We start from the raw sequence: 12,899 nt of genomic DNA, 5'->3' as shown, positions 1-12,899 counted from the left end.
ACTGGTTGGCCCACTCTCCAGGAAGAAGCAATGGAATAAGTATTGCCCCATTGGACCCCACAAGCCCTTCAGTGTAAAGCTCCTCTCACCAAGTTGGCTGGTCTCTGCCAAAGATTTTCTCTCCCTTTTTAAACAAGCAGATCGCATCTCTCCCTAACAGGTTACAGTTGTGGGAGTACAATCCATTGCCAAAAATGCCAAAGCTTTCTTGATGGCACCAGCCATGAAGCCAGACATTGATCTGCAGTATGCCTCTGCTTCTGCTTTCTTCATTTGTGAAATTACCCTCTGGATACCATGTAAAAATTAATTTCAGAAAATCATTTTCAGATAGCAGAGGAACAAAAATTCAAATTATTCAAGAAAGACATTAGTCGTGTGTTGGTGAGAGTTAGGTCAACTGCTTTACTATACTATTACTTATGAAGAAACCACAGTCTAACTTCCCACAGTATAAAATGAAGTTCAGTCTTTAATATGTTCTCTTTTTTCTATATACCATTAACTTAAATTGCCAGACATCTTTGTCTACTGTTGACATGCTTTATCCATGCTATGTCATGCACTGTAGCATTTGAGGATCCTACCTTTGAATTATCATGAAAGAGTAACAGTGGAGATTTTTTGTTATTTTGATTTTTTTCAAATTTCACCAAGAGCGAAATGCCAAAACCAAAGGGGGCTGAGATGCTGAAGACAACAGCTGAAAGATGGATGATGTCTTCTGCCTCCTGTCTTCTGCTTTCAGATGTGGACATTTTAAATCCATGTTACATGCTTCAGAGGTACTGAGCATATTAGAGGATCTGAAAGATCATATTTGCAACAATTTTCTCAATAGCAGACAAAAAGTAATATGTGTGATTTTTCTTCTTCTGCACATGTGTGCATATATATTTTTACTAAGAGTGTGGTGTGCATATTCACTTCTGTGCATATTCAGGATGTACACCTTAGTGATGTCATTTGGCCTTGAAAATTTATATCCAAAAAATCTTGAAGTAAAATGAGTACAGGCTGAAACACTGAAAAAAACCCAAACTCTTTCACAAACTAATGAATATAATAAGCTTTGAAATGCACTTATGAGGTAAGAAAATTCTGGTATGTGTATTGCAGAAATTGACGTCACTATTCACTCGGTTAAGCAGCATGCCTAGTATTCACCTAGTAGAATTTTAATGCTCTTACTCTTTAGAACTTGATTTATGTACTGTGCTTTGTTTTGAGATGTAATTTCATTGCTAATTGGAAGCTGGAATAAGTTTTTGCGTATATGTAACAATATTAGGTGGTATTTTCTACTTCCATTTTAAAAGAAAACTTTCTGAGAGTTTTATCTAGGTTCCAACTGATCTGTGCATTTTCAGACACAGAAAGTTCTTACTTAGGTAATCACTTCGTCATGTTACATCAAAAGAAGCCATTTACAACCAAAACAAGAAATAACTAGGAAACAGGGAACAGTTTGCGTCTACAAGGATACTTAAAGGAACTGTCAAATGGAACCTTACAGCAGTCTTGTATTACTGAAGCACAATGATAACAGTTTTTTTTTTTCCTTTCACAGATTTTTTGTGCTCTCTCCGAGCAATTCTGTATGTTACCCCTGGGCTTAACTTCTGCAAATGGCAACATTTTTCTGGCTTCTTCAGGTCTGCAGAAGTTGCCTCAAGTGTCTTGCTTAACTGCACTGCCTCATTCAGAGAAAATGCTCAATGTGCTGTGATATGTGAAAGAAGAGCTTCATGGAAAATCCAGACCTACTGTAGGAATTACAGTTAGGCAGGCTGGTCTTGCTAGAACAAAATCAACATCTCCTGTAAGGGCAGTAAAACACCACCTTAGAAAGGAACATGTTGACTTGGGGAGCTGGATCTTTACCAGATGAACTTCAGCTTCACTGATTGACTTCTTTTTCTTGATGCGTCTTTGGTATTTGGCCTAACTTGCCCTATTCTGGGAAATAGGTTTTTCATATGTGAGGTGCCTCTAAATGTTGCATTAGGAGATTTATTGATTGATGTTAATCTTCCATATAGGTTGATGCCATTTTCTTGGGAAAAATGTTACCTGTAGGCAATGGCTGTATTTTGTCTTGATGGTTCACCTTGGACACTTATAGAATCAGAATCAAGTCATTCTTTTCTCTTAAAAATGATAAGTAAAAGACCCTTATAAATAAGACTTATTTTAAACATCTTTTGGCTTCCAGATGTGTAAGCCAGTAAGAGAAATGGAACACATTATTTTCTCTGGTTGTTAGATGGATGGACAACTTTATGTGATATCAGTTGTATATGCGATGAAGGATGCCAGATTTGCAAGCATTTGCTACAACCTTGTGCATATGTGTACAGCGCCATGCACAGGTTACAGGCTGAACTTGGTTTTACTAGAACGTGAGCTGATATTTGTAAAACTTAGGACTGTTTGACTGGAATTCATAGGGTGAAGGACATAGCCTGACTTCTGCTGTGCAATTAAAGAGCAAATCAGTCTTCTCTGTTCTTCAGTGAGTCAGAACTGTAATGCTATTTTCACCAAATGAGGGCACTGAGAGGCTTAACTTATTAGGGATAGCACAAGGCTAGTCCCATACATAAATCAGGGTTTAAAAGGTTGAACAAATTCTCCCTGGATCTTGAAACAGTGATATTTTCTAGAACAACCGTCAGCAATACAAAACTGCAATTCTGCAGCGAAGGGCAGTGTTAACTGATATGGTAACTGAATGCAGTTTTGGCTAACTTGCCTCACTTAGTTTATAGGAAGATAAAACATATAAGGATCATTTTTTCACTTCTTAGTGCCAGAGTTCACATTTCATAAGAGGATATGGTAATTTAATGATAGACTGTATGTGAAATTACCTGAGAGCCACAGTATTCTAGCTCCAGTGGTGCATCTTGGTATACAGGGCTTCAGTGTTATTACAAATGAATGTTTGAGATCACTTACAGTATCATTTTGCAATCAGCAAAAGCCAGATTTAATATTAAGTGACATCATGACAAAATCCACTGGCAAGATTCACTCTACTACTTGCAAGACACTTAAGGCACAGCAAGGAAAAACAGGCAACAACAAAACCATAAAAAATCCAAAATAAAAAGAGAAATTAATAGAGAGCTACCTAAGGGTGTGTATGTGGGCAGGGGGGTGGGTGTGGGGGGGTGTGTAGGTGTATTTAAGTCTGTGTGACAAAGGACAGTGAGGCCAAGGGTAGAAAGGAATGCAGACTAAAACCTTATTAGCACTCAAACTTAACAGTACTTGAACTTAACTTATACCTTAAACCTAATAATTTAACAAAGGAACATTTAACTTAAATGATACCTCAAACTTAATTTTTAATGCAACCTTAACAATTTTAACAGAGGAATAGCTCTTAGCAGCATTTAAATAATTTAGAACTTCGAAGTTATTCTTAGCAACTTAGCAAAAGAACAACACATATCAGCATTTAGGTTGTAAGTCACAAGCTTACTTATAGGCTTAAGTTACCAGGTACTTAAATATAAAAGAAAGCAGCATTTCTCTCAGATTTGTTCTAGCATATGCGCACATGCATGCAACACAGACACGAAGAGTCAGTGCAAGCAAGGTATCTGTGAAAAATTCCTCTTGGAGGTCAGTGAAAAACTCACTTTGGCTGCTTTTGCGTTTCCTGACAGGTGAAGGCTCAGGCCTTGAGCAGTGGGGACATCAGCCCAAGTCTCACTGCTGTTCAGCGATTCTCCAAGTGTAGCAAACTTGAGAGTTCACTGGCTCGGAGAGGTGTTCCTCTGAGAGGGAGACTGCTGGTCACAGCCCACTGAGGTCCAGGAGAGCTCAGAGGGTCTCATTTGGACTGCTCCTTATAGGGTCTCAAGACAGTGGGCTTTAATCATAATGTTTCATCCTGGCCACAGTTTGGATTGGCTCTTTCTCTGAATGTGTGAGAAGAGGAATGCTGTGCCATTGAGGCAAGAAAAACACTTTCCAAGGCTGTTCATAACGAAAACAGAAGCTCCTTAGACAAAGTTGCTGGGAGCAGACCATGTTCCTGATAAAGCTTGGGAAGAGCTGAGCCCAGGTGCTGTTTCCAAGGCTGAGGCCTAAAAAGCATTTCTTAATTTGCAGTGCAGCCTGGAAGGGGGGAGAAGAGGGAATGCACCACCATAGGTGTCAATAAAGCACAGGCTTATTTACACCTCTTTATGTGAATTCTGCACTACCTTGTATACAAGTACATGTGCTACATTTGCAGGTAGAGAGCAAAAAGAAAAACAATTATGAATGTTATGTGGGAATTGCTATAAGTACTTGGGAAATGCAGGTGGGAAACTGAGAAGTATCCAGAAAGGCAGTCTACCTATACATTCAGTAGTAGTAAGACAAAGGAAAAAGTATATTCTGTTGAATTTACAGAGGCTCAAAGCATAAGTTTCATACAGTGGTATTTGTTAACGTGGAAGTAATGCTGTATTTTATGGGACTGATGCCTGAGAGACACAAGTGTCTGTGTGTGAAACAGATTTGTCACCTTATGGGTCAAAACAGGGAGCTTGTACAGAATAACAGCCTTACCAGTGATTTAGCACCAAGACAAAGCAAAGTATTTCCACTAGGGCTGCTGGCTAATTATCCATTCTTGCTGAGACTGCTGCCAGCATTAACTCCCTGGCTACCTGTGTCAAATCTCCTTTTGTCAGCAGCTCCAAGGTGGTATGTGCAGGATGCCACTGAAATTGAACAAATGGTATTTCTACACTTCCAAAACAGCAGCAGGAATAAGAAAGCATCATCCTTGAAATACATCACATCAACAACATTTGCACCTTTTGTACCCCAAAAAGACAGGTACCGCAGCAAATCCTGAAGTTTCAGACTAGACACAGCCTCCGTGACAGTCTTTCACTTCTGCAAACGTGCAAGTATTACTGTACAACAGGCCCATTAAAAATAAATTTTGCACCGCTGTTACCTGAAGAGACAGAAATCATTAGCAAATAAAAATACCATGTGTGAAGATAGCCACCAGATGGTAGCAAACACGTAGTCTAGATGTCTGTCAGATTTTCTTAATTATATTGAATTTCTTGAAAGAGAGAGCACTCATGTACATGTTTAAACACATGAGCTCAACAAGCTGATCTATAAAAATACTAAAAAAACTTTGAGCAAACACTCAAAATTTTCTATGTCAAAATGCACCACTGAGTTATATCCGTCATAGTTACTTTGCTGCTGTTAGCAGAACACATCCTTCCTGTTCCTTCTGACAAAGAGGGGAGACAAAATTAAGATGATTGTAAGACTCAGCACAATGATTGACAGTAGTCTTCAGACAACCGGTTGTTGAATTGTCATATTTTATCCTCAGTCTAATGTTAAGAAGATTTCAGTGTTTACTAAACTGCCTGACAGCTTCTGCATAAAGACCGTAGAAGTGAATAATGTACAGTGAAAAAAACCTTTTCAGGATCTTCAAACATGACTCTGTTCTACTACTAGCTGTTCACCAAAGCAGCAATGAGACCCTGGGCTGTAGACTGTTCTAGACAAATATAAAAATTTACCCATTCTTATAGAAAAATAAATACTGACCTCCTAATTGAAAATGGTAGTTTCCTTACATTTCTGCTGACCCTGATTGACACAGCTATGGTTGCATGATACATTGGTGGTCACAATCTCCCTAGACATTAAACCAACATAACACTTATGAAACAAGGCTTTCCAAAGTTGAGTGTATGTGTAAGAGAGAGGGCATCAAGCCTTCTGGGAGCTTCCTTTGCCCTTTGTTTCTGGGTGAAGTGTCAAAGCTTACATCTGCAAGGGTTATCACCACCAGCTGTGAACAAACAAGCACACAAGGAAACTAAAGCAAAAAAACCAAACCAACAAACAAAAACAAAAACAAACAAGAAAACCCAAACTCAACCCAAAACCCAGCACTCGAATCTATGCCACCACCACCACAAAATTACTACTATTTTGTTTGTAGAACTCTCTGATTCAAGAATTGAGATACTGATAGGAAAGAAGATGGTGGCTTTTGGAGAGCTCACAATGTCATTGCCATCTCTTCACAAAGGATGTTAGTGCTACTTTGCTTTCCAGGTATCTCAGGCCTCTAAAAAACTTTGTATCAGAACCATGAGATATGATTTTGGATCCTTTGCTTTTAAAGCATGTGAAAACAACAGTTTAGGTTTCTATGTATATGGGTAAATTGTTGCAAATTGACTGTCTCCAAGTTCTTTTTGGTCTTCGTGCTTTTCTGGATCTCTTTTTTGTACCTCCTCTCTTGATACGCTTGAGGCAGCCAGTAGAGCTGTTGGGAAAGTATGCATCCACCATGACAAGATCCCATCAAAGCCTCTATGTTAAATAATGTTCTGTCTGGATTGCTTTGTTGTTTTCAGATAGCTGAAGAGATGTGGACTTTAGTATAAATAATCCCTTGCTCCTGCTTCTACCACCTTCTTTGTGATGACAGAAATTAACACATATCTGCACCTGTTCTCTTCCCCAGTGGCTGCAGTTTTCCTTGAGAAGAGGTACTGTTTAGTAATATGTTCCATCATGTCTCCAAAAGATTAAATTATTTCATGGGGACTAATGATACAGATACTAGCAGTAGTGGAAAGTGTAATGCTAGCAGTGCTAATTCCATTATTGAATTTGTATAGGAAACAGACAGCAAAAGACTATTTGGAGCAGCAGTGAAAAATTGATCACCCGTGGCACAGTGATGTAATACTGCTGCTGTATCTTGGAAGAGGAATCTGTGGGACATTTGAAACATAACTGTGAACAGGGTCTGTTACCTTTTGCCTGTTTACGGCATGCCATGTCTAATTCCTGAAGTAAACTCACAGTCCTCTGTACAGCCATAGCCTGCCTTAGGTCTGACAATAAACAAGCACCTTTCATGAGCTAGCATCTCCGCAGCACAGAAAAGCACAGCTGTCCCAAAATAGACTAGAGCTGCATCAGATCTGCATGTCACCCCCTGCACTACCCTGAATAGCTCTTTGTGGATACCACTTTTAGAAGTGCAGCCAGACTTGGCCCTGAGACAACATCCGTAGGCCTTTATAGACTTGAAGGGTCTAAAAATAATGTGTTTGGAATAATATACTGCAACTAAGACTGTGACAACCCACTGGAGCATAGCTCAGTACAGACCATTTCTTTTGCTGCCTGGGGAGCAGTAAGCAGGAACTAATTGCCTTGATTTTTTCTCTCCCTAATAGTGTGAATTTAATTTTTAAGACCCTGGTATAAGCTGCATGTACAAGCAATTACAAACTTGAGAACCATTTCCCAAGCTGCTCCTGCCAACAGCATTTTGCCTGTTCCAGTATACTCCAGGACAAAGGGAGAGCACAAACAAGTTCTCACTTTTCCCCCCACCAATGGCTGCTCAGCAGTACTCCAAGCCTGCAGTCTTACTGCTGAGTGTGATCTGTGTGCTACTCATGCTGCTAATATTACACAGCCATCACAGAAAGAAGGAGATTTTCACAATCTTCCCTTGTAACAAAACCATCTTGTCAGGAAAAAGAAATCTCTTAAACTTTAAAGAAAAGAGGGATTTCCTAGGCAGACCTGTAACATTTTTCTGTGTCTGCTTTCTGTGAGATTGCCATTAGACATGGGAAGGAAAATCCGGACTGTCTTGAGGTGTCTTGATTCAAATTTAGTCATTCACCTCTAGATAAAGCCCATTAAGCAATTTGAAGCACAGCCTAGCAGTTGTGCTTTCTCACATCTTGCTGTATCTGCTATGGCTTATGCCACGTCTCCGACTCCTGACTTTTGCTTCATGCTTTTTTCAACTGGCTACACTCTCTGAGTCTATTCTCTGCAGTGCCTTGGGAAACCACAGTCAAGGTCTTGCACCTGCATTACATAGAATTTACAACTGTGAACTCAGACAGCCATTTACATGTAGTTCTGCTCATGGTGCTTTGGCAATGCACAGGGACTTCTCGATCAAGAATGCAAGAGAGGGAGAATTTGTATTTGCTTTGGAACTATGGATTATTTACAAGGCACAAATGAAGAGACTAAAGCCAATAGTTCTTGAATGTTATTTCCAGCCGTGTTACTTCATCTGTGTGACCTCAGGAAGCAGTATCTATATTTGAGCTTCCATGCATGTATTTGTTTCTTACAATGTCTCTAATGCTTGTAAGGTGGTAGTTGTCCAGTGTGTGTATATGTAAACATATAACACAACAGAAACATCAAGCTACATGATAGAAAACCCAAATTTACAAGCTTAAATTAACAGGACGAGAATACTGATTTCCACAGTGGGAAAATAATCAACAACAACAACAAAACTATATTACCTTGTAAAAGTTTTGAAACTATCTCTTACTTTGCTCTTTTCATGATCACAGCTTGAGTCACCAAGTGTCTGTTTACAAGAGCTTGGGGAAAGCCAGTTAGCCCCCCCATTCAGCATGCATGAACGTAAGGGAACACTGTCAGGCACTGCCACAGCCAACCCTTACCCCAGAACTAGGCACACAAACTAACAAGCAGTAGAAATCTGTTATATGTTAGGATAAATCGACCCTGTAACTTGATAGACATTGTAGCAAATCTGTACTAGGCAAATAATTTCTCTTCCACATAAAAATCACAGTACCTTTTAAGTTGGGAAAGGCTTTTGAGATCATCACACCCAACCTTTAACTGATAAGTACCTTGTCAACTAGACCACGGCTCAAAGTGGAATGTCCAGTCATTTCTTGTACATTTCCAGGGATAGTGACTCCACCACTTGCCTGAGCAGTCCATTCCAATGTTTAACAGTCTCATTCATGAAGAAATTCCTCCTGATGTCCAGCCTGAACCTCTCCTGGTGCAGCTTGAGGCTATTTCCTCATGTCCTGTCACTTGCTGCTTTGGAGAAGAGGTCAATCCCCACTTGGCTACACCTTTCTTACAGGTGGTTGTAAAGAGTCATAAAGTCACCCTCGAGCCTTCTTTTTTCCAGGCTAAACAACCACATCTCCCTCACCTGCTCCTCATCAGACTTGTGCTCCAGACTCTTCACCAGCTTCATTGCTCTGCTCTATGAAGAGCCAAACTCCAGCTGCATCACCCTGCTGCTGCACCTTACTCTTAAAACATAATGAGAAAGAAAGACATCAGTAAGGATTATAAAGTCCTGGTGGGGATGGATCCCTTCTTTCCAATGTAAGAAATGCCCCTGGTTCTTTGTGTATTATAAATAATTCACAAAAGAGCCCGGTGTTTTGTTGACTCCGTGGTAATTGCACAGTGAAGCTGTGCTTCAGATGAGATAATAAACAATCCGCTGAAACTCAGCCTTTTCTAGTAACTCATGCTGTTACAGTACTGATCACAGAGCAAATAAAACTGGTGCATCTGCATTGTTGGATCAGAGATAGTAGCAGCCATAAAAGGACAGAACCCCCCACCCTCACCCGCTCCCTGCCGTTTTCACGGATTCTATTTGTTTCACTAGAATCCACACTTTCAAGTCTGAAATGTCAGAGAGTTAAAGAAAACCCGAGTAGAGCTATTTGGGGGAGGAGAGGGAACAGAGGGCAGAGGTTTAAGATGTAATTTTTAATCATCTTCTCTGTAGCAGAATTCAGGCTCGCATTAGACAGCAAGGTTTCCTCCTGCAGTGAACAGGAAGGGTGCATTCAGCCAGCTCCAGCACCTTGGTGGAATAAAGCACTTCAAAATTAAACATTGAACATCACAACCATCACTGAAAGCTGAAGTCTCACATCTGTTAACAAAGACAGCTACAGGTGAGGAGTAATAGTTCCAATTGTTCCTCAATAGGCATAGTAGATACTGAAAATTTGAAAAAATAAGCTATAATTCTCCTAAAAAACTTTCAGTTACTCAGTTTCAGCAAAGATTTTAGAATAATTTGAGTTAAATTCTTTACTATGAGAACATTTATACAAAACACAGGTTAGAGTGCATTCCTAATTCTCATTTGTTTTCCCTTCAGGAGCTTCTCCAAAGGCTCTTGAACAACATTTGGTTGAGCTGGTCTGTGATTTTTTTAACATAATTAATAAAGACAGCTTAATCTGATCTCCTGTTTTACACTAGGAATCCTTTCAAATTAGGTAAGACCGTGATCAAGTATGAGAATGCTACCACTGAAACACAAGCACTGGTTTTCTTTTGTTTTAGAAGCACTTGCTCAAAGATCTACAAAGCTTTAATTTGTGTTACATATTTCACTCCAGCAGTATGAACCCATCTAAAGAGATGTAGGATTCATGTTTTGCGTGTGGATTTATATGCGGAAGGAGTCAGAGGTCTTTTGCTTTATGATTCACTAGATCACTTTGCAAGGGAAGGACTCTCCAGTGTTACACCAATATCAGGGAGAGATACGAGTCTGCAGGAGCTAAGGCACAGCCTTGCCTTTGGGCAGCAATAAAACACCTCCTTCTTTAAAATAAGTAATTTCTACAGCAAATGGATATAATTATCTTGCAGCTAGAACGCTTTTTTACATTTTTTTTTTTCAGGAAGCTCCTTCTCATGTCTGGGGAGCACACATGTCTGGGAAATCTAGCGATGTGTCCTTTCAAACTATAATTCTAAAGCAGGAACAGTTATTATCAGAAAATAGCCAGAATTCTCACTGAATAGCTATCTTTCCTAGTCGGAAGGAATCCATTTCACACTTAATGATCCTAATCCAAAAGTTCACTGAAGCCTGGAGGCTTTCATTAACTTCGAGGGGTTTCGGATCTGTTAATTAAAAAGAAAAAAAAACCAAAAGCAAAAAAATTACAAAGCAACACTTCACCACCTAGCTGCTGGCCTTTGTGTGGGGATACAATTAAAGTTGAGCAAAGTAGAAACCAGCTGAGGTTTTCACTCTGCTTTGTATCATACCACTTATGCATCTGAGAAAATACTTTATAGCTTTAGAGTAATTCTCTGGAGAAATTCCTACACAGCTCTCACCCAGTGGGATTTCAGCTGAGAGAGCAGCTAGTGATGGCAGCTAAGGGAGCTTAGCATTCTTTTTCTCAGGTATCTCCATAAACACCATCCTGTGCAGCAGGAACATGATTGCTGAAATAACTGTTTTCATCACTGTGCTGAACAGTCATTTATGTCTCCAAGGAATAACTCGTTTGCATGTTGTAGAGAGATAAAGAGTGCAGTTACCAGGAAGATCCCAGCAATGGATCAACCTCCCAGTAGCCTGAAGTTGTTTCTGGGTACCCAGAAAGAAAAGAGACTCTGCTGAAGCAACACCTCTGTACAAATTGGTTAGCCATGGCAACCAGGAAAAACAAAGGTATTGCTAACACTTGGAGACATTTTGTGGATCAGGCAGAGAGATCTCTTTTGTAATCAGGACTGGGGAAATTCTGTCATAAAACAGGATAGTCTGATGAGTTAAAAGAGAATTGAAGAGAAAGGAGGAATACAACTGGGATATGTATTCCTGAAAAAAAGTAAAGGACTGTTCCTTGGCATTCAACACAAGGACTTCTTCATGACCAGTAAGAGTAGATTGAGAGGAAAAATGATCAAAAAAAGACTAAGACATTGTCTGTAAAGAGGGTAGAAGAAAATGGATAAATACATAGAGAGAGCTGAATATGCAAAAATAAGGAGAGAAATGAAAGGATGAGAGAAGAGGAAGGGCAGACTTGAGTTCCTTAATCTGAGCAGAGCACAACCTAGTTAGTTAAGTGGGATGGTTATTGTAGAACACACCTACTCTCAAGACCACATCTGGCCCAGGGATATGTCAGACAGCAGCTAACTGAGCTTGTCTCTCTAGACTAGGAATTACACTGAACAGAAAAATGCATACTACGTTTCATTTATACTATGTTCCAGTAGAGACAAAGAGATATAAGCAAATTATTTTTCTGAAGGTTTATGTTTTCCTCCAGCTGCTCCACATTTAAGGAACACTAAAACACTTGGGAGAGTCATATTGTTCTGCTGTGTTAGTACAACGTGAGAAGGTCATGCTTCCCATTCAATTTCCAGCTCCTACTACAGTCTGAAGAATAATTAAAAATAATGGTGACTTTTTAAATTGCCCACAGCACTTCAACATTATTTGCTTTCTCTGCTGAACTGCAATATTTTCCATTTACATTTGTGATGCAGAACAGGATATGAAGGATAAACAGAAAAAAATTATTGAATACTCAAAAATCAAAGAGACAACATAGCATGCCTTCTGAGTTGTTCCTTCTAGTATCTTGAAAGATCTGTAAATTGCTTCTTTAAAAAAAGTTTTTAATGTCTCTTTTATCTTCACCTGCTGTCAAATTTTCCACTGCAATCTCCTCAGACTATGGAAGATCACATAGGTATTTCTGACACTGGCAAAAAGAAATATTATTTTAACACATACATATTATTTTAACATATACGTATATATATTACAACATTTTCCCTAGAATAAGTGGTAGTACATTGTAACAAGGTAGAACACTGACCTCTATATGTTGTAATTTAAAGTGGTGCTCAGTACCCAACACTTTCAGTGAGATATCTACACTTGATAAATGCCTATACTGTTTGTTGTTGCTACTTCTTGGAAGGAAAAAGAAACAAAGGAAAAAAACAAAGCAGAAAAATAGAAAAAGTGCTCCTACTTCTGCTTTCTCTGGAGTGAATAGAGTTATTTTTACTGGTTATAAAGTCATGAGATAAAATAATTCATATATAATCACTGTTTGGCACTCATCTTGCCAGTCTCAGTCATGAAGCCAATGGCCAAATGTCAGCACTTGACAACTGCATACTCTTACAAGAGTGAGTTGCTGGCAGGTCCAAGAAGACGGGTTTGAACTGACGCTGGCTATGTTGCATCTGCTATTTGAAACAAAAAACAGATCTGATTTCAGCTT

This window comes from Sturnus vulgaris, chromosome Z (assembly GCF_052056855.1).
Source record: "Sturnus vulgaris isolate bStuVul1 chromosome Z, bStuVul1.hap1, whole genome shotgun sequence".
NCBI classification, from domain to species: domain Eukaryota; kingdom Metazoa; phylum Chordata; class Aves; order Passeriformes; family Sturnidae; genus Sturnus; species Sturnus vulgaris.
Note: the sequence above shows the minus strand (reverse complement) of the source record.